This window comes from Mesoplodon bidens (genome assembly GCF_964165515.1).
Source record: "Mesoplodon bidens genome assembly, chromosome: 12".
In the NCBI taxonomy this organism is placed as follows: domain Eukaryota; kingdom Metazoa; phylum Chordata; class Mammalia; order Artiodactyla; family Ziphiidae; genus Mesoplodon; species Mesoplodon bidens.
In genome coordinates, this window is record NC_138168.1 from 27,817,129 (window position 1) to 27,840,380 (window position 23,252).

Below are 23,252 nucleotides of genomic sequence, written 5' to 3' on the forward strand. Positions count from 1 at the left end.
TTTTTGTTGAGAGTCTTAAACATCTACTCTATATCAATCCCTTGATTTTTATTATCCTTAAAAATCCTTAAAATAAATTCTTCTCTCATGTTATGCTACAGCTACTATACAATCTATTTCTCCTTCTTTTTATTTAAACTTTTCAGAAGAGTGGTCCTCATTTGCTGCCTTATTTCCTCTCCTCCTTTTTATGTTTGTACTCTATGCTCTTGTGCCTGTGTCCATAGGACTTATCAAAATGTCTCTCTGTACTGTTACCAATAATTTCCAAATTTCCAATTCTAACAACATTTATATAACTGGAATTCTGTAGTTCCTTGGCTTCTATACCACAGCACACAGTAGTCCTCCTTTTGGTTTTGTGATTGGGCCTCCTTGGTTTCCCTTGTGAGCTTTGTTCAGGGGAGTGACCAGAGGTATGTATCCTTAATAACTCATACTAATCTTTTGCCTAGCTCAGTGCTTGGCCTAGAGTAGAAGCTCAACATTTTCAGAAATACTACATAAGTGAAATAAAACCTGTCTCTAAACTATGACCTTCAATGTATGACCTGCTGTAATTAAGCCCAGCTAGGGCTGTAGACCCCAGTTACTCTCTAGTCTCATCATTCACTTGAGGGACATTTAAAATTGGTAGATTTCATAGTTAAGTCTGGATTTCTTCCTTCTGTTGCTTGATGTGAAGCTGTGACACCACTGAGCTGGCATTTCTTTAGAGCAACCTGTCATGGATTTGAGTAGGTAATGCTCTCTTATGGATAGGCATGTACTCTGAAGTATGACTTGATTCATTAATTTACCTTGCCTGCCTGGGGCATTTTAATTTGGACCTCCTCGTTCAGCCTATTATCTACACCCAAACTTTATGCTACCTCATGATATCCCAAGGAAGTAATATGGTCCGGGGTAGGTGTCTGGTTAGGAAAAAAAGGACTTGTTACCCTGAACATATTTACTTATAACAATTAAGTCTTCCATTTATGATTACTAGTTGACTTAGCATATAACTGACTTATAAAGAACTTTTGGAAATTTTAATCCAGGAAACAAAACTGGTAAAATCAAATCTCAATTTTCTGTGTTTTAAAGAGGGGACCATCACAAGCATAAAATAACATTTATGTTAGTCAGTGAAGGTATGCCTTGTTTCAGAAAAACACAAAACATAAAATTTGAACTTACAAAGCAAAAACACTATGACTTAATTTTGTTATGCATGTTTGCTTTATAAAAGAAATCAGTGATAGATACTTCTGAGTAGTACCTATCAAACCCAGGTAAGGCATGATTTTATTTATAAATAACTGTTTGACCTTTTTTATTGAATTTAATACTGATAACACCCATTATTTTAAAAATTTAAAATTTAAATGAAACATACAAATATTTCAGAAGAAATCTATTTAATCCCTCAGTAACTATGTTTATTCATCTTCAGCTTTTTTATTTAAGCTCATATATCTTTACATGGTTGTAGTCAATGAGTTATGCCACATTTTCTTCTAGTTTTTAATTTAGCATTATTTTACAGGAGAATTTATTTGTATATATTTCATATTTAACCCTTTATTGGCATAATATATTCTATCAAATCAATATGTCAGAGTGTGCCCTATTTTGAAGATTTGGATAGTCTTAGTTTTTCACTGCTATAGTAATGGTGTTATAAATATCTTTAATATACTTTTTAACTCCCTTTAAATGATTTCCTCCCATTCCTTCTTAAAACTCTTTTCTTCCTTGGCATTTTGGAAAGTACTTGTCATTCCTTCTTCATCTTTTTTTATGGCTTCTTTAGCTGTTCTTGAACCTTAACTGCTGTCTAGATCTCTGAAACAACTCATTTGAGAATTTTGAAATAGGGGTATTTGTTCAGTAGCTGGAAGGGGTGGAAAATGTGAGTAGGGGAGATGTGGAGAGAAGGGTGTTCCAAGCAGAAAGAGTTACCCAAAGATACTGAGATGCAAACCAGATAGACTCTTCAGACAATTCCATATGTTTTCATTGTTTGGAGCTCTTAAGAAGGAAAAAAGGATAAGATTTTGAGGACCTTAGATTCTATATAGACCATGAGAATAGTAATTAAAGAATACATGATGATCTTATTTGCATTTTAGAAGATCATTTTGATAATTATATGGGGAAAGGCTAAAGTGGGAAGCAGGGTAGAGACAACGGAAGCAATTAGGAGACAATTGCTATAATCAGGCCTGAGATGACAAGGGTCTAAGCCACAAGGGCAGTAGTAAGGATGGACAAATGGGAAGGAGGAGAAATCAACCAGGATTTGGTCACTAATTGGCTGCAGTCAGTGAGGGATTATAAAAGAAGGAGATGAAGATGCGTCCCAGGTTTCTGACTTCAATGACAATAATAAACAGCATGGATAACAGTATTAACCAAGCCTGAAAGTTCACATAATGAATTCAGTTTTGACCAATCTAAATTGGAGGTACTAGTGTCAGATGAGTGGTTGGATATATGATGATACTTTGGAGAGAGGCTTGGGGAGAGAGTTTGGAGAGTTTGGAGAGAGGTCTGGGTAGGAGCTGTAGACTGTGCTGTGAGCCCTGAGCAGTTCCTTATGTCCAATTGTTGTAGGGCATGTCTACCTAGATATTCTACTATCACCTGAAATTCAACATAATCAAATTCTAACTCATCAGCTTTTCTCCCAAGCTAGTTTTGTTAACTTCCTCATGGCTAACTGCGGTGTTGTTAAACCACTCACCTCTAGACTCTAAGCCCCAGAAGTAAGCTTTATGCTTTTTATCTTTATTGTTATTGCCAAACTAGCCTTTTATCAAGTCCTACAATTTCTTTCTTCAAAATTTCTTTAGTAGAATTATCCAGGTGCCCAGAAACCTAGGTTTCAGTCCTGACTCTGCTGCTAACTGGGAAGATGATCAACTTGTACAAGCCTTACAACCTTCCTAAGTCCTAGTATCCACATCTGAAAAAAGGAGGGCTTTGACTTAGTCAGTGAATTCTCTTCCAGGTATTCAGTTCTATATCTTTTCTTTCTGATTCTGATACTACAATCTAGGTTTATATAACTGCCTCTAAACTGGTATTCCAGCTTTCAGTTTCATTCCTCCCCAATCCCATGCATATAGTTGTCACCAGAAGCTTCCTTAGACACTAATCTTTCATATTATGTCCTTGTTTGGGCACTAGCCTAGTGGCTCCCTTTTACCTGTTGCATCAAGCCTGACTTCTTTGTCAACTTATCAAGATTCTATAAAATGATTTCTACCTAGCTAAGTTTATCCTTCATTACCTTCTAACATCATCCCTTATCTCCAGTCAGTCTAGACTTCTGACTGATTTCTTTAAAGAATTTGATCATGATCTTTTCTCCATTTGAAAATCCAGTACCCTTCCCTCTGAATCCTAAATTATTTTTCAAAGATCCGCTCAAGTCCTCTCCTCCGGGGAGATTATACTGAACCATTGCATTACTTAGTGTTCTCCTTTCTTCTGACTTCCAAGCACAGTTGTATTCTGTGGCACGATTTAGCACTTAATAATCCATAGGCTTAATTTTTGACGGATTCCTGTGTATGGGCCACCTTTTATACCTGCCACAGCCTCACAGAGTACAAAACCTAATGCACCATAAATACATGTTGGTTTATTAGCTTTCAGGAGCACACGCATTTCTCAGGATAAGGAACAGACTATAACCTGCACGTTTGAGACAGCAAAACAAAATAACAAAGCCAGAGCTCTGTTGGAGAGGTAACCTGTTAGATGATTTAAAAATCATATGCTACAATGGACTTGGGTAATTGAAGAGCCTAAATAGTCTATTAAATAGAAAGATAACTCTTGAATTATTTTTGGTTGTATTTACCCACAGTTGCCAATTTGGGCATTATGGGTCAAATATTGTTATTAGAAGTTGTGCATTTAGGATTTGAATCATCCATTCTATGATAAAAGCATTTTGGTTTTAAGAATGCCACTTATAACTACTGGAAATCTTTAGTGCAATTTCAAGTTATATATTGTTTTAAGAGGTCAAGGTTTCAAATAGATTCCATGAGTTTCTTGAAGAAAGCAGCCACAGAATAGGCCATAAATTACTTGAGTATGTCCCAAAGTAATATTTTAGCTGAGTTTTGAAATTTAAATGCCTGTTTGGACTTAAGAATTTATTTCAAAAGAGAAGAGAACTTATCTGCCACATCTTATCTTTTCTCCAGATCTGTCATCAAACATTTAGCTGGTTTTGCAATTATTATTTAGTACTTTTATATTTTGCAATGCACCCTGAAGTAATTTTAATTATTATAACAAGCATGTTGCAGAAATACTGTGTGATTCTTTATGAATTTTCTATCTGACTTTCTCTGGTATCTCTGGGTTTTTGGCTGTCTCCTGTTTATAAGAAAGTTTATTTTGCCATGCCACTGCCTTCAAAAAGTTTAAAACCTCCCAGATTAACAATGTACCACAGAGCAAAGACAGGCCAACCTACATTCAGAATTTAACTATAAACCCTCATGGGCCAAAGACAGGATTCTAAAGAGAATCATGATTCATATTCCGTGTTCTCTAAGGTTGAACAAGTGTCTAGACTCCTGAGAGCAGGTGTCAGCAGGTTTTACCACAGTGATTCTCAGTGTAGCAGAAGTTGTGGAAAACCATATCAAGGACTGAAAAGCTGAAGGGGACAAAGCTGTCTCTCAGAACACAAGAGACCCAGAGAATACGAAGTATGGCAGAGACCTCATGGTTTCCATCTGTTCAAAAACCACTTGGGTAAACATTTCAGTTGGTTTCCATTCCCTGCCCCATCCTGCTGGTGTTTACTTACTATTCACTACATCTGCATTATATATTCTTATTAACTGAGAGAAATCTGCTTTTCCATAATTTGGGTATGTGATTGTACAGCCACTTACAATGATAATGGCACCATCACATAATTTATCTTTTACAGTTTTACAAAGCACTTTTATAGACATTATTGCATATGATCCTATGACAAGCCTGTGAGGTATGTAGGGCAGACGTTATTCTACTCGTGAATAATTTGAGGCCCAGAGCAGTTAATTGATTTTTTCCAAGATCACACAGCTAATAGGATGGTGCTGGAACCCAGGTCTCTTGACCTAAAGGCCAGAGATCTTTCTGTTATTCTTGGATTTCTGTTATCAAGCTTGTTAATTATCACATTCATGGGTGACTGATTAAAGGGAAAATGATGATAAAGATGTGAAAGGATTCACATTTCATGGAAAATGAGGATGAGAACTGTCTCCCTATGTTGCTTTTCTGATTTAATTGTAGACATGTAGGAATTGATAATCAATAGAGAAATGAATGGATACAACCTTTTTTTATTATTATATACAAAGCCCGACAGTTACCTGAGCTCTTGATTTATGGATCCTGGAGGAAAATACATCTTTCTTTTCAAATAGGTTCAGCGGGGGCGGGGGAGCTCTAGTTTCTCTCAATATGACCCTTTCCAATATCTTAACTTCCCTCATCACAAAATATTTATTTCTATCTAACCTAAATCCTGACTGCTGTCATTTAGGCCCAAATCCTTTTGTTCATCATGTCCTAATGTACAATTTTAACTTATAGCTTTGGAAGGGTGCGGGAAATATATTTGAATGATTTCTGACTGCTGACAAGCCCTAATAACTGATAGTCCCAGACATTGAACTCAGTGTCCTTTGGCAGGGATGGCTATTTTGAGGGCAGAAGACAGAAACTGGCAAAAACTTTTTTCATGCAGGTGTGGTTTTATGATGGAATTTTATGACAGAAATTAACCAAGTGTCCTTTATATGGTTTATGATGTTATCAGCTCCTAGGCTGAGATTTCATTCTCATTATTCATGTTTATTTGATGTAAAGCAAATTAAATATCAGACAAGAATATTGTGATATAAGTTTGATTTTGCAGATGTAATCTGACACCTGAGCAACTTCAGAGAAGCTGGCTTCTTTTATGTGTGCTATTTAGTTCTGTTCTGAAAAATGCTTTTGCATTTTCAAAGGCAGATATTGTGCTTGTCTGTATGGCTTGTACAATTTTGAGCACTGTATCAGCACTTGATATTAATGGCAAACAAGAAAAGCTTTACATATTATAGTTATTTTTCTAGCTTCAAAGATTTTAAAGGTAGGATTTAAAAAATTGCTCTGAAGAAAAAACTGTCACTGGAGTTCTCTGACGGTGGTAGATATTGATGCATTTCTTTGATTTTTTTTTCTTCAGTCTATACAATAAGGTAAAATTCATGGACAAAGTTTGTGTGTTTTCCCTTCTGAAAAGACTCCCTTCTGAAGTCCCAACTTGTTATCATGCATGTTAAGTGCCAGAAATAGGTGTCGCACTAAGAGGGGTCCTAGAGCACTTGTCACCTTCACAGCTTTCTTGTGAATGGTCACTTTTCCACTGCAGCAGATGAACCTGGCCCTGACCAAGTCTGACTGGCCCAGTTGTGAGCATGGGACCAAAAGGCAGCATTTACAGGCTGACCAGTCTGTCCCGTCCAATATTTACCTCCCAGTTCACCTGGCCCTTATGCCTTGTACTCAGCATGCAGACATGTGTGCGAAAATGATCTGTTTCGCTTGGGGTTTCAAGATGGTTCTTGATGATCATGCCATTGTAATTTGTTTTTTGAAACCTGAGTCTGTAACCTCAATTTAGATGATGCATAGAGGGCACATATTGAAAATCAGACTCAGCTTTAAAAATGATAAACAATTCAAAAAATGAATTGTACATTATATCACACAAATCAGAGGCTCAGACAGATAATGTAGGTTTAGATTTGATTATGGTCCATGGTAACAGGAAATAGCTTGTGGCTGTGAATCATGCACATGTGTGTGGCCTTGCGTGTGTAGGACATGGCCTCTGTAAAGATCCTCTGCAAGGGACCATGTCAGTCGGGTTAGTTCACAACAGGGCCACTGTGAGTATTACGGGAATAAGAGATTTCTTATAGGAATTAGACCTGAAACAAATGTGGGAGGAACTGGGAAGTAGGGTCCTGAAGAGGAGTTGGAGGATCCAAGAAGGAGTTCTTAACCAATTTGCCTGAAGTGCTGGCCAGGATGGACAAATTGGAGCTTGCCGGGAAGTCTGTGTTGCCTGATCTGGGAAGCCAAGCTCATCCAGCTGCCAAAGTGGAACCATGGAGAAGTCTTTGGGAAACTGTTGCCTCTGTGTGGTTACTACCTCTGAGGGTCTACAGCTGAGCAGCTGGTGGTGTTCCTGGGGCCACTGTTGGCCAGCAGGGCCATCAGTTGGCAAGAAGAGCTGGACGCAAAGCAGAGCAAAGTGAGAACAAGCTGGCACCTACCTGGCTCATCTGCATCTGTTTGCTACCATGTGAGACTGTGACCACCTTCCAAGAGTAAAGGCTGCTGCTTCGCTTCTGTCTTCCAAATCATGCACAGGTTCCTCTTTTGGCCAGCTTTAACCTGGAAACCTCAGGATCCTCAGCTTACCCAAGTGGACAAAGCACAACATAGAACAGGACTGTCAGTTTCCACAGGGCTCTGTAGGGCAGAAGAGTTATTATTTGTGGTTCAGAACCGGCACCATCCTAGGAGTGTCATTTGAGGGCTGTTGAAAAGTAAACCTGCTGACCAGTATCCCCCCATCTACCAATTTGTGTTCAGTGGTGCCCAGGGTTCTTACCATTCATCTCTATTTTGGGTTAAAGTATTATATCTATAAAAATTCCCGGTTAAATTGCAGAATCTTACTGGGAGAGTTAATACATTAAGTCTTGTGAATCATTTATATAAACATGGCTTTTTCACTTAGCTGGCCTAACATCTGGGAAGGTGTGGAGAGAGAAGGTAGAGAAAGCTCCAGTGCTATCCTAGACGGTAAGGATGAGTCAGGTATCTTGGTGGAAGCCCTTATACATATATCAATGGAGAAGAAAGGGTGCAAAAGTGGAATTTGCCTACCTAACTGTATTTCCTGGTCATAATTCTGCTTAGAATTAGCCTCTCCAGTATACTGCTCAAGGGTGAAATTACAAATGGTACTTGTGAGGTGTTACTATTCATATTTACGTTCATGGAGTTAACACTGGAATATTTAGAATCATGTTCAGTTTGTAAAGGTATATAACTGTGCAATGATTTGTTCTTTGGTACCAGAAAAATCAACTGATTTTTAGGTTGCCTGGTCTTCACACATACTATTTTAATCTAGCATTGCTTGATTCCGTTATAAATCTTGGGATAGAACTTTAAGACAAGGGTGTTTATTAAGTTTCCCTTCCCTTCCCCTCCCTTCTTTTCTTTTCTGATGTGGTTCTTTAAACAAAATGCAGTGGTGATTTCTGTCTCTGACCTCTGGCAAATTGTGATCTCCTGCAGTTGGCCTGGGTGCTTTCCTGTCAATGGGTAAGACTGCAGGCAGAGACAGGGGCCCCGGGAGGCAGCCACTCGTGTTCTGGTTACTGTGAGCCGGGAGGAAAATTAGGCAAAGACGATAGATTGACATCAAGGACATCTGAGGTGAGCAAGTCCTTCTAGTTTATCCATGAGGCAGGAAGATAAATTAATAAGGGAAAGTGACAGTCATTTACACTGGCTGGCATCAGCCGGCATCTCAACTAGGCTGTCGACCAAAGGTCACAACTCACCTGCCATTGAGACAGCCAACAGTGAGGCGAGAAATGATTTATTTTCAACAATTGTTTAGATACTTTATACTTTGTGGTGACAAAAGAGTGTCTCTTTTCCTCTCCCTCTTCCTCTCCAACCCCTTGACTCTTTAGCTCACTTGTGAGCATGCATGTGCGGTCTCTCAAAACATGCAGAAGCAATAAATCAGCCAGTTTAAGAAGACCCAGCCAGCCCAACACAGATCGATTTCACAGGGAAGTCGATGGCCTGCTAATAGAATTACAACTACCTGTCAAAACAGGGAAAACATATCTGTGACAGTGACAAAGGGCAAATCAATTTAAGAAGAGGTTTTTTCTTCTTCTAGAGACATAGATGTGGAATACATGGGTGTCTCTGAGCGTCTGTAATTGTGAATAGAAACCATATACTTGGACTGTTAAAGATAAACTTATGTCAATGATTCTGGAAGAGCAGACTGACTCTTCTAGGTTTGTCTGGTAACTAGCAGTTTGCTCTGAAATAGGATATATAACAGGAAGCCGCTGCCTGAAAACACATTCTTTTAACTTTGTTATACCAAATAAGTTGGTCTTGTCCATTAGATAAATTATATTCCCACAAACTTTGCATTTTCATGTTTCCTCTTGTGTCTCATTTCAGGCAAGTAGCTGTGCATTGCCAAGGACGTCTCTCTGGCAAATCTTTATCTTCTAAGTCAACTTGATCATTTTCAGAGACCTTGTAAAGCTGTTGGCAATATGACTTTTAGTAACAGCAACTTTTGTGTTCAGGCTTAGTTTCTTGCAAAGGGAATCTTAATCCTAAACACAGCTCCTAGCCTAAACCCATTGTGTTTTAACGTGAGGCTCTTTCAGACCAAGGACTTGATTTTTAAAAACAATTTAATATGCATTAACTTAGCACAGCAGCATGGATTTTCTGCAAAATAAATAAAGAAAATGTCACACAGTAAGAGATATATATTTGATTTCTGCCCCCATTTCCTGGCCTACAGCTTCTAAAACCCTCAGAGTCTCCAAAGAGACAAGTGTCTTTTTGTATGCTAAGATTACTGGTGGCTAGGGGGCTCCTGGATAACCTCTGATGGAGGCTGGTTGTCAGGGGAACCAAACGTGTGGTTAGAAGTTGGAACTTCTAATCGCACCCCCTGACCTCTCTGGGGAGGGGAGGGAGCTGGAGGTTAAGTTAATTACAAATGGCCAGTGATTTAATCAACCTTGCCCATGTAATGAAGCCTCCATGAAAATCCCAAGTGAAGGGTTTCAGAGAGCTTCTGGACCGGTGAACACATGGAGGTACTGGGAGGGTGGCAAACCGTGGGAGAGGGCATGGGAGCTCTGTGCACCCCACCCCCAATACCATGCTCTATGCTTCCCTTCCATTTGGCTGTCCCTGAGTTGTGTCTTTTACAATAAACAGATAATAGTAAGTAAAGTGCTTTCCTGAGTTTTATGAGCTGTTCTAGCAAATTATCAACCTGAGGCAGAGGGTGTGGGTACCTCTGCTTTACAGTGAGTCGATCAGCAGCACAGGTGATAATCTGGCTTTGTGATTGCTGTCTGAAGAGGAGGGGAGGGCAGTCTTGTGGGACTGAGCCCTTAATTTATGGGGTCTGTGTTAACTCCGGGTAGTTAATGTCCGAATTGCTTGCTGGGGAAAACCCACACGTTCTGTGTCAGAAGTGGGAAGGTTAGTAGAAGCAAACAGGAGAGTTTTCCCTTTTAGAAACAAACAAAAAGTAATCCACTGTTACAAGAGAATCTAACCGTGTCATTGTAATCAGGAAGCACACTGGGTCTTATACTCACCAAAGCTCAGTGACCAAATGGACCCGCATTGCTGCTCCCTCCCTGGAGGAGAGCTGCTCTGTGGCAGTAGAAGCATGGCTTGAGAAACATGGTTCTGGAATCAGACACATTCGCATTTTGATCTGCAACCACTTACTAGCTGCAGGACTTGGGTAAGGGCTTAGCCTCTGGACACGCTAGTTTCCTATTCTGTACAACGGGGCCATTAGTAGTGCTTAGCCTCCTGTGGTCGTTACAGGAATAACTGAGCTACTGGGTAAATCCCATGGCACTGACATAGTGGGGAGGAGACCTGCCATCACTCGTTTCTGTAATCTCCCTTGGGCTTATGACTAGCCAAGGAGTGAATGGTCTCACTGGCCAGGCTTTGCTCCAGGAAGCTGGGCGATGTCTCCCCATGCTGTGTTTTAAGTTAACAGACACTGTGATTGTCTCCAACCCCCTCTCTCTATATATATATACCCCTCCCTTGTTGTGTCTTAAGAATCTTAATGCCTTGCATTGTCATTTCCATCTCTACCTTTCGAGACACCAGTCTCGTCCCTGCCTGGGGGACCGGTTAAAGGGGCCAGGAAAATGGCCGGTGGTATGTCTGCTGCCTTGTGTTTGGTGGGTGGTGGCTTTGGCATCTGGCATTGGGGGTCAGCGATTCAGCCTCCTGGCTCAGTCTGGCTTTGCTGACTACAGTTCTCATTCATAGGAACTCATTTGCATCCCCACTCCTACGGAAATGAAGGCAGGAGCAAGATTTCAGTCACTTCTCAGGAATGTTAGCGAGTAACCAATAACTTTTTTTTTTTTTTTTGGATTCTTTTCTTCCAGACTAATGCTGATGAGAGCTGCATTCCACGAGGGCTCAGTAATAGAACCACCGTTGGCCCAGCTGTCTCAGAATGTTGTCTGTAAAGAGGGGCAGTAACCCAGTTTGATGCTCTGGTATGAGCTTATATCCACATGCCTCTCACCTGGGCTCTAAGTCCATTCACTTTCCACTGCAGTTCCATGAAATTCATCCTGGAGCTGTCCCAATTTCAGAGCTATTGTATTAGCATCATTGCTGGACATGAACAAATATTGACTATAGCCTTAATTTCTGTTCTTCCTTAAAGAAATTTATAAAAATGGCACTGTGGTGCATCTATGTGGATAAAGACAAAAATGCAAGTTTCCCTTGGTATTGATAGGATAAGTGTACACTTTGTCTCACTTTTTAATTAGGATAATTGTGTGTTGACTCTATACTTAGTACATTTATACATCATTGCCCTGGAACTACTTCTTCCTCATCGTATTGGAAATTTCCTCTCCAAGGGCTGAGGCCTGTGGACTCAGTGTTGCATATTTTAAGTACGGCAGAGCCAGAGGAGGTGTGCTGAGTGACTGAAGATCTCCGTGTTAGCCCCTGTGTTGAAGCTCTTTGTGTAAGTCTACACTCTCTGCCTCAGATTCCTCTTGCTCTTGTGTGTGTGGGGAGAGCCTAAAAATAGTGCTTGAAAGTGTTGCCAAGATCTTAGCTTTGTGTTGGAGAAACCATCCACTAATCTTATTGCCTGAAACCAGAGTCAAAGAAGGTGCTCTGAAATGAAGGTTCAGAAGAACAAACATTTCCAGACTGATTGCCAGCAAGGCGTCCAGCCTTCTACTTGGTTACTGAGGAAATAAGGCAGATGAGAAGGTGCCTGGGGCTCAGGGCCGGGGCGGGCGCATATCTCCCAGCTCTGGGTCCCTGCAGTTTGTGCCATGTTTGATGTGTAACTAACCCAACTCGGCCTCAGGTTTGCAGTACAGCAAGTGGAGGAAAGCTTTGCTGTGTTGCCCGTGACAGAAAGTATTTTTAAGTTTAATAAACTCATTGTAGGATTATTCTTTTTTAGAACCACGGGCAGGGAACCTGTAAGGCTCACTGTTCTGCAGCTGGCGCTGTGATTTCCTTCTCCTCGACAGGCTCTCTCCCCTCTTCCTCCACCCCGGAGAACTGCTGTGGCTCTCTCCTCTATTACAGAGTTAAGACTGTCTGGGGAATACTAGTTAATTGCTGAGCAGCTAATCAGAATCGTAAAGGTCAGTGATAACAGGCAAAGCTTACTGATGTTCACAAACAGCAGGATGTGGCAAAAGCAATTTACCTTGAGACATCTCCTGAGCCTATGCGGTCTCGCTTGGGCACTGTCTGTCCATCTTCACCTGCCCCTTTCAGTGTCTGCCTCTGCCCCTCTCTGGGTCTTGCTTCTAGGTATTCCATGTTGCTGTTTGGTCCCCTTTGAAGGGGTTCTGCATCCAGTTCCGGTTTGTGAGGTTTGTGCCACGCCACCACCACTGTCCGACACCGGCCGCGTGTCCTACCATCCGACTCCATCCTGACACCATCCACCCAGAGACAGCATCAGATTCCACGGGTTACGGGCTCAGCCCCGCGAGACTGCCCTCCGCTCCAGGTGCCAAGCAAAGCCCAGGTTGTCACTTGTGCTTCTGGCCCACATATAGATCAGAGGTTCCAGGCACCCCCTCCTCAGGTTCAATGAATGTGCTAGAGTGGCTCCCAGCAATCAGAAACATTTTACCTGCTAGATTACCAGATTACCAGTTCTGGGCCTCTCTTGAGCTCCACTGTTTGCTTGTGAAGTCACATGGAACAGAACGCCTTCGCCACTGCTGCCTGTCCCACCGGTGGCCACGCTGACCGCTGTGCGGGGGTCGGGCTCCTTGCGCCCTGGAGGCCATGAGCCCTCCTGTTCCGAGGTGATGCACACTTCCCGTGGCTGCTGCCATGCTTCATACTCCTCGGAAGTGGGGAGGGTGTCCCAGCCCCACCTTTCGCTCCAAGACCGAAGCAACTTTCTTAGTGGCTTGCATCCGACAGTCCCAGAAGGAAACAGAGGACACAATTGAAAGGGGTTTTGGGGAGAGTTTGAAGGAGGGATTCTTTTCAAAGGTGTTATTAGTTATTAATGGTTCACAAAATATTTTTGCTACCTTATTAATAATACACAATGACAGTCACACGATCTTGTATATGTTGGGTATACAAATGAGATCATTACAGACTACTCAAGGCTTCCTTTGGAGACTTAGAATCAAATCCCAAACCCTTTACATGTCCTATGACAGCTGTCCCCAGGAATTTTGGCACCAGGGGCCGGTTTCGTGGAAGACAGTTTTTCCACTGACCAGGGGAGGGGATGGTTTTGGGATGATTCAAGCGCATTGCATTTGTTGTGTGCTTTATTTCTATTATTATTACATTGTAATATATAATGAAATAATTATGCAACTCATCGTAATGTAGAATCAGTGGGAACCCTGAGCTTGTTTTCCTGCAACTAGGTGGTCCCATCTGGGGATGATGGGAGACAGTGACCCCCGAAGTGTGTTGCTATGTCCAGTCTACTCCGTAATCTCGTTTTGGGTGCGGTCACTGCAGAAACCCTGCTTCGCAAAGATAGGATGCTGGAAATGGAAGCAGGCTTTTCAGGCTTTTTGTGGCAATCTCAGGATATTCTGCCTTGACTTTAATCCAGAAGGTATGGAGATTTGAAATTGTCTCAGACATACTTTTAAGGACACTGTCACTTGTGATCTCAAGCAGTTGATTCTCTTCTAACACGGACAAAGTCGATTCACCTGTTTATTCACAACTGGGCCGCGGATCCATTCCTTCCCAGTTCGGGGGTCTTCTGTGGTTGGGAAGTAGTGCTCAAACTCTTTAGAAAGCTGAGATAGGTGATTGTGCACTAGCCGGGAGAAAGAAGGCCCTGACTCAGTCTCTTTCAAAATCTCTGCTGATGTTTAAAACATGTCAGAAATCCCAGTGTTCACTAGTTGCCCCCATAATTCCAGTTTGGCTTTGAATGCAGCCACTTTATCTGCCGACTTGAACACGGTTGTTATTCTCCCGTGAAGTGACATATTGAGTTCGCTGAGCAGGTTGAATATGTCACACAAGTAAGCAAGGTTTGCGACCCATTCTATGTTACTGAAATGTGCTGCCAGTGGTGACTGTTTTTCTAAAAGAAATCTCTGGAGCGGCTCTCATAACTCAGAAACTCTGGTCAGTGATCTGCCTTTAGAAAGCCATCTCACTCCTGTGTATAAGAGAAGACGTGTGTGCTCTGCATCCATCTCACAGGGCTGCACGAACAGACGTGAGTTAAGGGCCTGTACTTTAATGTGGTTGATCATTTTAATCACATCCTGCAAAACGTTATTAAGTTCAGGTGACATTTTTCGGCTAGCCAGCATTTCTCTATGGATGACACAGAGCGTAGGCTCCATTCAGAAGCGACCTCTCTGACCCGAGTCGTGAAACCAGGAAGCCGTCCAGTCATGGCATCCACTCCATCTGTGCATATACTGACACAAAATAACCAATTCAGTTTTCCTGATATGTAATCATTCAAAGACTTGAATAGTGCTGCAGCTGTGGTGTTGGTTGGCAACCAAAGTGCACATAACATATCCTCATGCACATCCTCCTGAAAAAATAGCGTACAAAAACAAGCATTGTTGCCTCGTTGTCAACACCGGTAGACTCGTCAACCTGGATTGCATACCACGGTGACTCATTAATCCTGTCTAACAATTGTTCCTCAGTATCCTCTGCTATTTCATCAATTTGTCTAGTTACGGTGCTAGCCGAGAGAGGAACACGTGCCACCTTTTTTTTTTTTTTTTTGGCGGTACGCGGGCCTCTCACTGTTGTGGCCTCTCCCGTTGCGGAGCACAGGCTCCGGACGCGCAGGCTCAGCGGCCATGGCTCGCGGACCTAGCTGCTCCGCGGCGTGTGGGATCTTCCCGGACCGGGGCACGAACCCGTGTCCCCTGCATCGGCAGGCGGACTGTCAACCACTGCGCCACCAGGGAAGCCCACGTGCCACCTTTTGAAGTGCAGCCTCTCCTAAACGTTCACGACAAACGTCCTTAGCAGCAGCAGGATCAACTCTTCACCAATAGTAAGGGCTTCTTAGCTTTAGCAGTGAGGTTAGCCACTAAGAATGATGCTCTCTGTGCAGACGTATTTGATGAAGCGGTGGCCTTCAGTAATTGCTCCTGTTCTTCGTGTTCACGTTTTTTTCTTTTGAAAAATTCCAAAGGCTTGTCTTTCAATGCAAGGTGCCTGGTGTCCATGTGGCAAAGCGATTTTCAAGGTTTCATGGTTTTGTTGGATAGCCGGTCACCACATATTATACAAAGCGGGCTTGGAGAATGTGAATCACCTGTTGCAATGAACCCGTAATTTACGTAGGACTCATTTTCTTTTCAATGCAGCTTCCTTTTGGTGGGCCGTCTTAGAGCCGTCTGCTGTCTCATCATTGGGGTCTTTCCCCCTTTTCAAAGAAGCCCGCCAGCGACGTTTGTGTTTTACTCATTTTGGCTAGGGTTCGCTTGTGGGCTTACCAAAACTGTGACTGAGACAAGTGCGTAGTGTGGGAAAGAGGTGCCGACAGAAGTGGTAAATAAAATAATGGGTGGGCCACGTGCAGACTAAAATAAGTGTTGGATTCCGACTTAAAGCCTGCCACCAGATGCAGCTGTACAGTTGAAGTACATCAACTCACTTTCCACTATAAAGCTGCCACCAGATGCAGGTTGTCACTTGCCACTCACTGATAGGGTTTTGATATGAGTCTGCAAGCAACTGATTTATTATAGCCTCTGCACAGTCAGACCTCTCTGCTAATGATAATCTGTGTGTTTGCAGCACTAGCATCACCACTTTCGCTTCACCTCCGGTCATCAGGCATTAGATTCTCATAAGGAGCGCGCAACCTAGATCCCTCACACGCGCAGTTCACAGTAGGGTTTGCACTCCTATGAGAATCTAATGCCGCCGCTGATCTAACAGGAGGTGGAGCTCCGGCGGTAATGCGAGCGACGGGGAGAGGCTGTAAATGCAGATGGAGCTTCACTCGCCTGCCCGCTGCTTACCTCCTGCTGTGCGGCTGGGTTCCTTACAGGCCATGGACTGGTACCAGTCCGTGGCCCAGGGGTTGGGGACCCCTGTCCTATAGGCCTCCAAGCCCTCCCTACCTACCCAGCCCAATATTTAGACTCTCTCCAGCCCCTAAACTCTTCATTTTGTTTTGCAAGTGGGCCAAACAGTTTTCCTCCTCAGGGCCTTTGCTCATGTTCATCTCTGCCTGTAACACACTTCCTCTCTCTTCCCTTCCCTCTAATGGTTAAGTCATGGCTCAGCTTGCAGTGTCATTTCCACAGAGCACTGCTATGCACTCTCATAACAGCGTCTATGTTTTCTTCAAAGAACCATGGCAAACAAAATAAGGCAACAGAAGAGCATTTCACAGACCTTTCATGACAGTGATCAGTTTAACTCTGGCATGTAAGGTTGGGTGGGAGGGTTTATTTATATATTCTGTGATTGCTTAATATCCATCTCCCCACCACATGACTACAGGGGTCACATGTACTGATGCTTCCCCAAGCCTAGCACATAAGAGACTAACTACCCACTATATGCCAGGGGCCTTACTTATGTTGTGTGGGTTACTTCAATCTTCATCACAATTCTATAGGCAGAAGTTAGCAATCTATAGTCCACAAGCCAAATCCAGCATATCAGCAGTTTTTGTCAGTAAGGCTTTATTAGAACATAGCGATGCCAATTTGTTTCTGTATTGTCTATGGCAACTTTGTGCTGGGAAGGCAAAATGGAGTAGTTACAGGAGAGACTTGTCTGCAAAGCCAAAAAGAATTACTCTCTGGCCTTTTAAAGAAAAGGTCTGCTGACTCTATATATAAGGTAACACAGAATCTCCGTTTCACAGGTGGGAAAACTGAAGATCCACTACCTCGTAGCTAGACTTCAAGTGGCAGAACTGAGATTCAAAGTCACCACACTCCCTTTTATCATCTTTCCCCAGAAACCAGATCTCCTTGTTGACATATGTTTAGCAAATTTCCACAGGGGAGGTGACATTTGGTCTAGGTCTTAAAGGAAAAGTTGGAATTCTGCAGTGGCCGGGAGAGGACAAAACATTCTAGGCTGAGACACAGAGGTCTGAGGGAGCTTGGTGTGTTTAGGAGATAACTAGTCAGACTGACCAAAGCATGGTGCTGATAGTTGTGGGGATGGTGGGCAGAAATGGACAGGAAAAGAGGCTACTAGAATGAGAGGAAACTGTGCCAGACCAGGGAGCCTGAACTTTAGCTTCCGAATTGTGCTTTCTGCTTGTACATCTCTCTCAGTAAAATAATTTGAGCGTTCTAACTATATTTTCCATAAATTATCTACATGTAACACTGTGTTAGTACTATACTGTATACAGTATAGTATGTACAAATATAGAAATTTAAAAAGATGGACTGAAGGTAAAATTAATATTTAAATACATTTTATTTTAGTTTATTAATGTCTTATAATACCTTTTGACTGCCTTATAATGATGCTCAATGAGAGTGATGTTAATGAATATGCTTAATTATATTTGAAAATCTTGGCTTAACACTGATACAGCTGTTTGAAGCTATTATTTCAAGATTAGTTTTCTTTAATTTGGGGTTTTAATGGTATCACAGCCAAAAATGATAACTCACAAAGATACATGGATTCAAGTGAAAGATATACATTGTTGGTTTCACTTACAAATTACGATAATTATTTTTCAAAACTATCCACCAATTATGCAAAAGTTTTTTTTTTAATTTGTGTGCTATGTTTGCACCTTCCCTGCTGTCAATTGCTTGTCAATATGCAAATGAATTTGAAAGTGCTTTGTTTTCATATTTTATACAATGTGTTCAAGCCAGTAAAACTGTTCACCTGGAAATTTTTAAACAGGTTAGGAAATTGGAAGTTTAAGTCTCTAGATTTGGCAGTTCTTAAAGATGATACGTATCATTTCCAGCAGCAAAAATCATATAACAAAGAAAATATTTCTAAACATTTTACTTTGAAATGCTCTCTCACAGGTTTCTCCAGGAAAGAAGTTATTCCCTATTGCCTTACACTGTCTCATTTATGTAGAAGGAACAGATTTTGTGCTTATTTTTTTAAAAAAACTGTATCTTGGTGACAGGCCTGATTATCTCATTGTTGCATTCACCTCCTCTTGTGGTTGACTGAGAATTCAAACTGGAAATGGAAGAAATGTTTGTCTGGCTATTTTCTTGTTATTCATTGGCTTCATTAGCATTTTCTTTAATCCACAGCTTCTTTGAAAGATCTCTTTAAGCCATTTATCCCTTTTGCGATGGATGGTCGGTCTAGTTGAAGGTATTTCATATACCCTGTGTTGAAGGTATTTCATATACCCTGTAAGTCCACTTAGCCTGAGATATGGACACAGAACTGTGTTGTATTGTGCTCAAGTAACCGAATGACTCAGGGCTCCTCTGTCAAGTCCTTGAGATCAATGGGTATCTTAAATATTAGAAATCCTTAACTACTTTCTTATATTTTAGATATCTAAAAATAGAAGTTCTAACATTTTACTTCTGCACCCCAGTGGCTCATCTTGTTCATTCCCTGGGTGCACACACCTTATTTTGGAGACTGCTGCTCTAAGTACTGGAAAGCAAACCACAAGTTATTAAATGGGAGTGGGTGACATGATCAGGTTCAGTTTGTCTTTGGGATTATATTTTGTGGCTTTGTGCGTAGACACTTTAAATATTCCCCTAAGGTTTTTATTGTGTACATATTCAAATAAATAAGTTAGCTGGTTTTAAATAATATTATCCAAACATCTTCAGAATAAGCAACCACTCTGAGCCTTGTGAAGGCTTGTCTAGCCTCATTAGTATCTCAGTGCCCCCAGAAGTTCCCTGAGAAGTCCAAGGGCTTTGCCCTTTAAGTTGGAGACTAATGTGCTTTGGGTACAAGGAGACCACTAAGGTGACTTAAGCACCTCTGTGTGGAAAGAAGAATAGTTGTGTTCTGCAAGAGTCATGGCAAATACTTTTTGTGACCCTATTTAGACTGAAGATAGATTTAAGAGGAAGAATTATTAGCTCTGACTCTATATTAAAAAAAGAGGAAGAAGAACTTAAAAAAATGAGAAATGACTCTAGGTTAAGAGTGGCTTGAGGAGTTATGCCCTTTTTAAGCTTTAATGAAAAATTCTTGTGTTTTTTCTTTAATATAAGCATATGAAGCTAAAGAACCAACCACTGACCTTGAAACAAGGAGGGAAAAAAATGGAGTTGGTCCCTGAGAAATAGAAGTTGTCAACACAGTCCCTACCTAGGCAAAATTTAATAGCCATTTTGGATAAAGTACTGTGCCAGTTTATTTTGCAGGCCATGTACCCAGTGCATAAGGGACTTCATCCCTTGTTAAGCCTGCAGGTTTACGTTTGAGAGAAGAAGTTTCGTTATCTCTTTAGGAAATAATTATGTAAGAAGTCTATTGCTTCATTTTATAATTTTTCCAATTACAGTGATTGTGCGAGTTTAGAAGACAAAATAAATTAAAAAATTTAAAGACTGCTCCGTGTAACTGCAAATGGCTTACAGCATGGCATCCACATAGAACTATGCTTTCCAAATTCTTGAGTGGTTGGGAAATACATTTTGTGTCTTGGGAAAAGGAATATATAGATATACAAGATGTTAAACTGGAATCTTACCCAAGGTGCCAAGATATGATCGATATCAGACACCAGAATGTTGTGAGACGGAGCATCTCTTTGGAATTTCAAAGTAGGTGCTTAAAGCCTGGTCTTATGACTCTTCAATCTTTTACTCACTTTGCATATAGAAAAGAGTGAGAGGGTTCATATTTGTGGACAGGGAATTTTTGTAAAGGATTTCTTTGGAGGAAGGTGCTGATTGAGTTGTGAGCTTTGCCCCCTCTACTGTCAAGGGCAAGGCTTAGAAGGTGCCTGCCTCCTGCTTCTGGTCTTCAGCAAGACTACCTGGAGATCTTGAAATGTGTGCCTGTAGTTAGCCAGGCACCATGGACAGGGATTTGCCTTCTGCATGGGGAATCTAGAACCTGAGGGGTGAGCTGCCTAGCTGCCTTGGTGCTAGAGGAATGAATTGTTTCTGATATACTAGGATTAGCCTATATCCCCTGAATTTGTTCAGGTAAAGGATTTATGGGTATTTCCCATGAAAGGTGTGAATCCTGCATGAGAGAGAGTTGATGATTGGAGGGGTGGTGGCACCCCAGCAGACAGAGTGAACTTTAGGTCACTGGTGGAGTCCCAGCAGCTGAAGGAGAAATCAGGTGACCAGCCAGACTGGAGATGCATTGTTTGAGTCAAAGAAGTGACCACAGAGGATGGCGATGCTTGAGAATCCCCAAGGAGCTCTCAAATGTGCCTCAAAAATAAGAGCTTTAGATAAGCCCAGAGAGCACGATGCTGTCTTGCAGTGTTACTAATCAAATGAAGCCTTTCTTCCTCCTTTCCCTCTCTTACCTCCCCCAGTATATCCATGGCAGGACAAGAAGAAGAGGATGAGGTTTTGGAAGTACATGACAGGGACAGGAAGGGAAAGCTAAGACAAGATGATCTGATTACCAAATTGAGCCTGTGTTTGTGACCCACAGTGCCTGGAGGCATTTTGTACTCTGACAGTGAACTGAAAAGTATGGTATTGCCCAGGGTTGCAGCTGGGGGAGTGGAAGGACTTTCCTCCACTGAATAAATTTTAATAGTATAGTGGGAGGCCAAAGTAAAGGCACTTGCTGGTTACATCTCATGAGTCCTGCCTCGTCAACATCCTAGTCACAGAGCCATCCCTTAACTCAGGGCCCCGAGAACAAAGAGGCAACAGGACACAGGGAGAGCACTGTTCTGGGGACCTGGAGGAAAGGCTGTCGTGCAGTGTTTCAGCCCCTTTCCCTTTCCTACTGGCTGCAGTGACTGGGGGCAGAGGGGGATACTGCTGTGGAGTAAGCAGTGAGTGCTGTTTCCTTTGGTCTGCAAGGAGGGCTGTTTGGCAGCATCAGCTGGTCTCCTCATTAATGAACTATTAAAGGGTTGATGGGCATTGTGCATCTGAGACTTGGAAAGCAATGCAATATATATATACCCTCCCAGTTTTTATACATGTCTAATGCAAAGGTGATAATACTTGATACTCAAGTATTATTGAGTATGTGATTTTTTTGCATAAGAGGTGAGGAAACACGGTAACAAGCACTGGAGGATTCAGGCGTGGGTTGTTTGTGATCAGGGAAAATCACAGTATCTTACCAGTTCAGAGTGGGAAAACTAGTGAGACCCCATTACTGCACAGGGATTAAGAGTGTAGGTATTGGAGTCAGGCTGTTGGAGTTCGAATCCTAGAACCTCAGATAAGTCCAAACCTCTGTTTTCTCTTGTGTGAAAGGAGTAAACTACTGGTCTCATGGCATTATTATAGAAATTAAAGATTATCCCCATAGAGTACCTGCCTTAGTTCCTGGTACCTGATAAGTGTGCACTAATTGTCAGCTAAGATCATCATTGTTTTGCTAATCTATAGAGTTGATTCTCACCGTTGAAGGTAGTATGTTCTATAAAGTCACCACAAACACTGAATTAGCACATTGCTCCTAGGGGAAGTAAAGGGTTAGGTTCCTGTGAGCCTCTGGTCACAGTATTTTCATAACTTTGTATTATATGTGCTTCTGTTTAAAGACACCTTATTTAATATATATTGTTGATTTGTTAACATTGAACTCATGGATAACAGCGCTGAAACTCATGCCTGAATGAAGATTATCTAACACACCTATTTCCTCTAGAGGGCACATTCTCGTGCTTAGGAACTCCAGACAGCACTTCAGCACTACACATAGGGGTCATTCCAAATAGAAAAATCACCAACAAAAAGTACAAAACTGTGAAAAACATGACAACAAGGGGATGATACTCATTTATAGCATGAAAGCTGAAGTAAAAAGGCAGCTTGTTTGGCCTCAGCTGGGAACATGGACATGGTGTAAAGCACCAGCAGTTCCGATCCATGAGAACACCCCAGGGAATTCTTCATGACCACCCTGGGAGTCATGTACTCCAGATCACAAGGCTACAAGGCAGCTCTGGGTCCTGAGTTACCACACGGTACAGAGCTGTGCAGAAGAGCTGTTCAATGCATCACCAGACTTGAAGTGACTGTGAAATTCAGTTTTATTATTTTAAACACCGTGATTTTGGGCAGCGTACAATGTTAATTACTGTGATGAATATAATCCGTAACAGCTTCTTGTGCGGCCATATTGTGCTGTTGACTCACATAGAACGTGCTAGAAGTTAAAATCCATTGTTCTTTTTAACACAGGCAGCTTCTTAGATACATACCCCTATCATGAACTTGCTAAGTTTGGGGGAACTTAAGTCCAATATATTATGTTTTTCCCAATTAGATTTACTTTTAAGACCTAGCTAATCCTTTTCCAGCTTCTCAAGAGCTTCTTAGATCTTGACTCTGGCAAGCGACCATCCTTTTGAATTTTGTGTCTTCCACAAATGTCCAAGCCTTTAAACTGCTCACTGATAAACATTTCTTATCCAGTACCCTGGGCTTTGGTATTATACAAAGAGAATACAAATCTTGTTTCTAACCCAATTACGTATTATTTTCCCATGTGAATTACTGGTCAATTCCAGTGCTGTTCCTTTTCCTTTTTTCCCTTTTTTAAGATTTCTGTCCTTCAATATAATTACTGAGTTTTTAATCTGGATCTTTCTTTCTCCCTTTAAAATTTTTGGCCTTAACCTTTCAGTTTCTGGAAAACATATTCTTCCCTTTTCTTGAGAAAGTACCTGTCAGTAGCCAAGGTTATGTCATCCTGGAATTTGATGCCAGGGCCCAGGTACAAAACCCCTACTCTTTGCCACCATCTGC

At 41.7% G+C, this 23,252-nt stretch overlaps 1 long non-coding RNA gene across 3 annotated transcripts in view; it reads left to right on the plus strand.

Moving 5' to 3' along the window:
• Nucleotides 1-23,252, plus strand: part of LOC308626062 — a 249,714-nt gene that overhangs the window by 49,949 nt on the left and 176,513 nt on the right. The window contains exon 3 of one of the 3 annotated variants that reach the window (XR_014017194.1): nt 11,280-11,616. The exons of the other annotated variants lie outside the window; for them this stretch is intronic. This is a non-coding gene — a long non-coding RNA (uncharacterized lncRNA). Of the gene's footprint in view, nt 1-11,279; nt 11,617-23,252 lie in introns of those variants that run through there. 3 annotated transcript variants of the gene reach the window in all.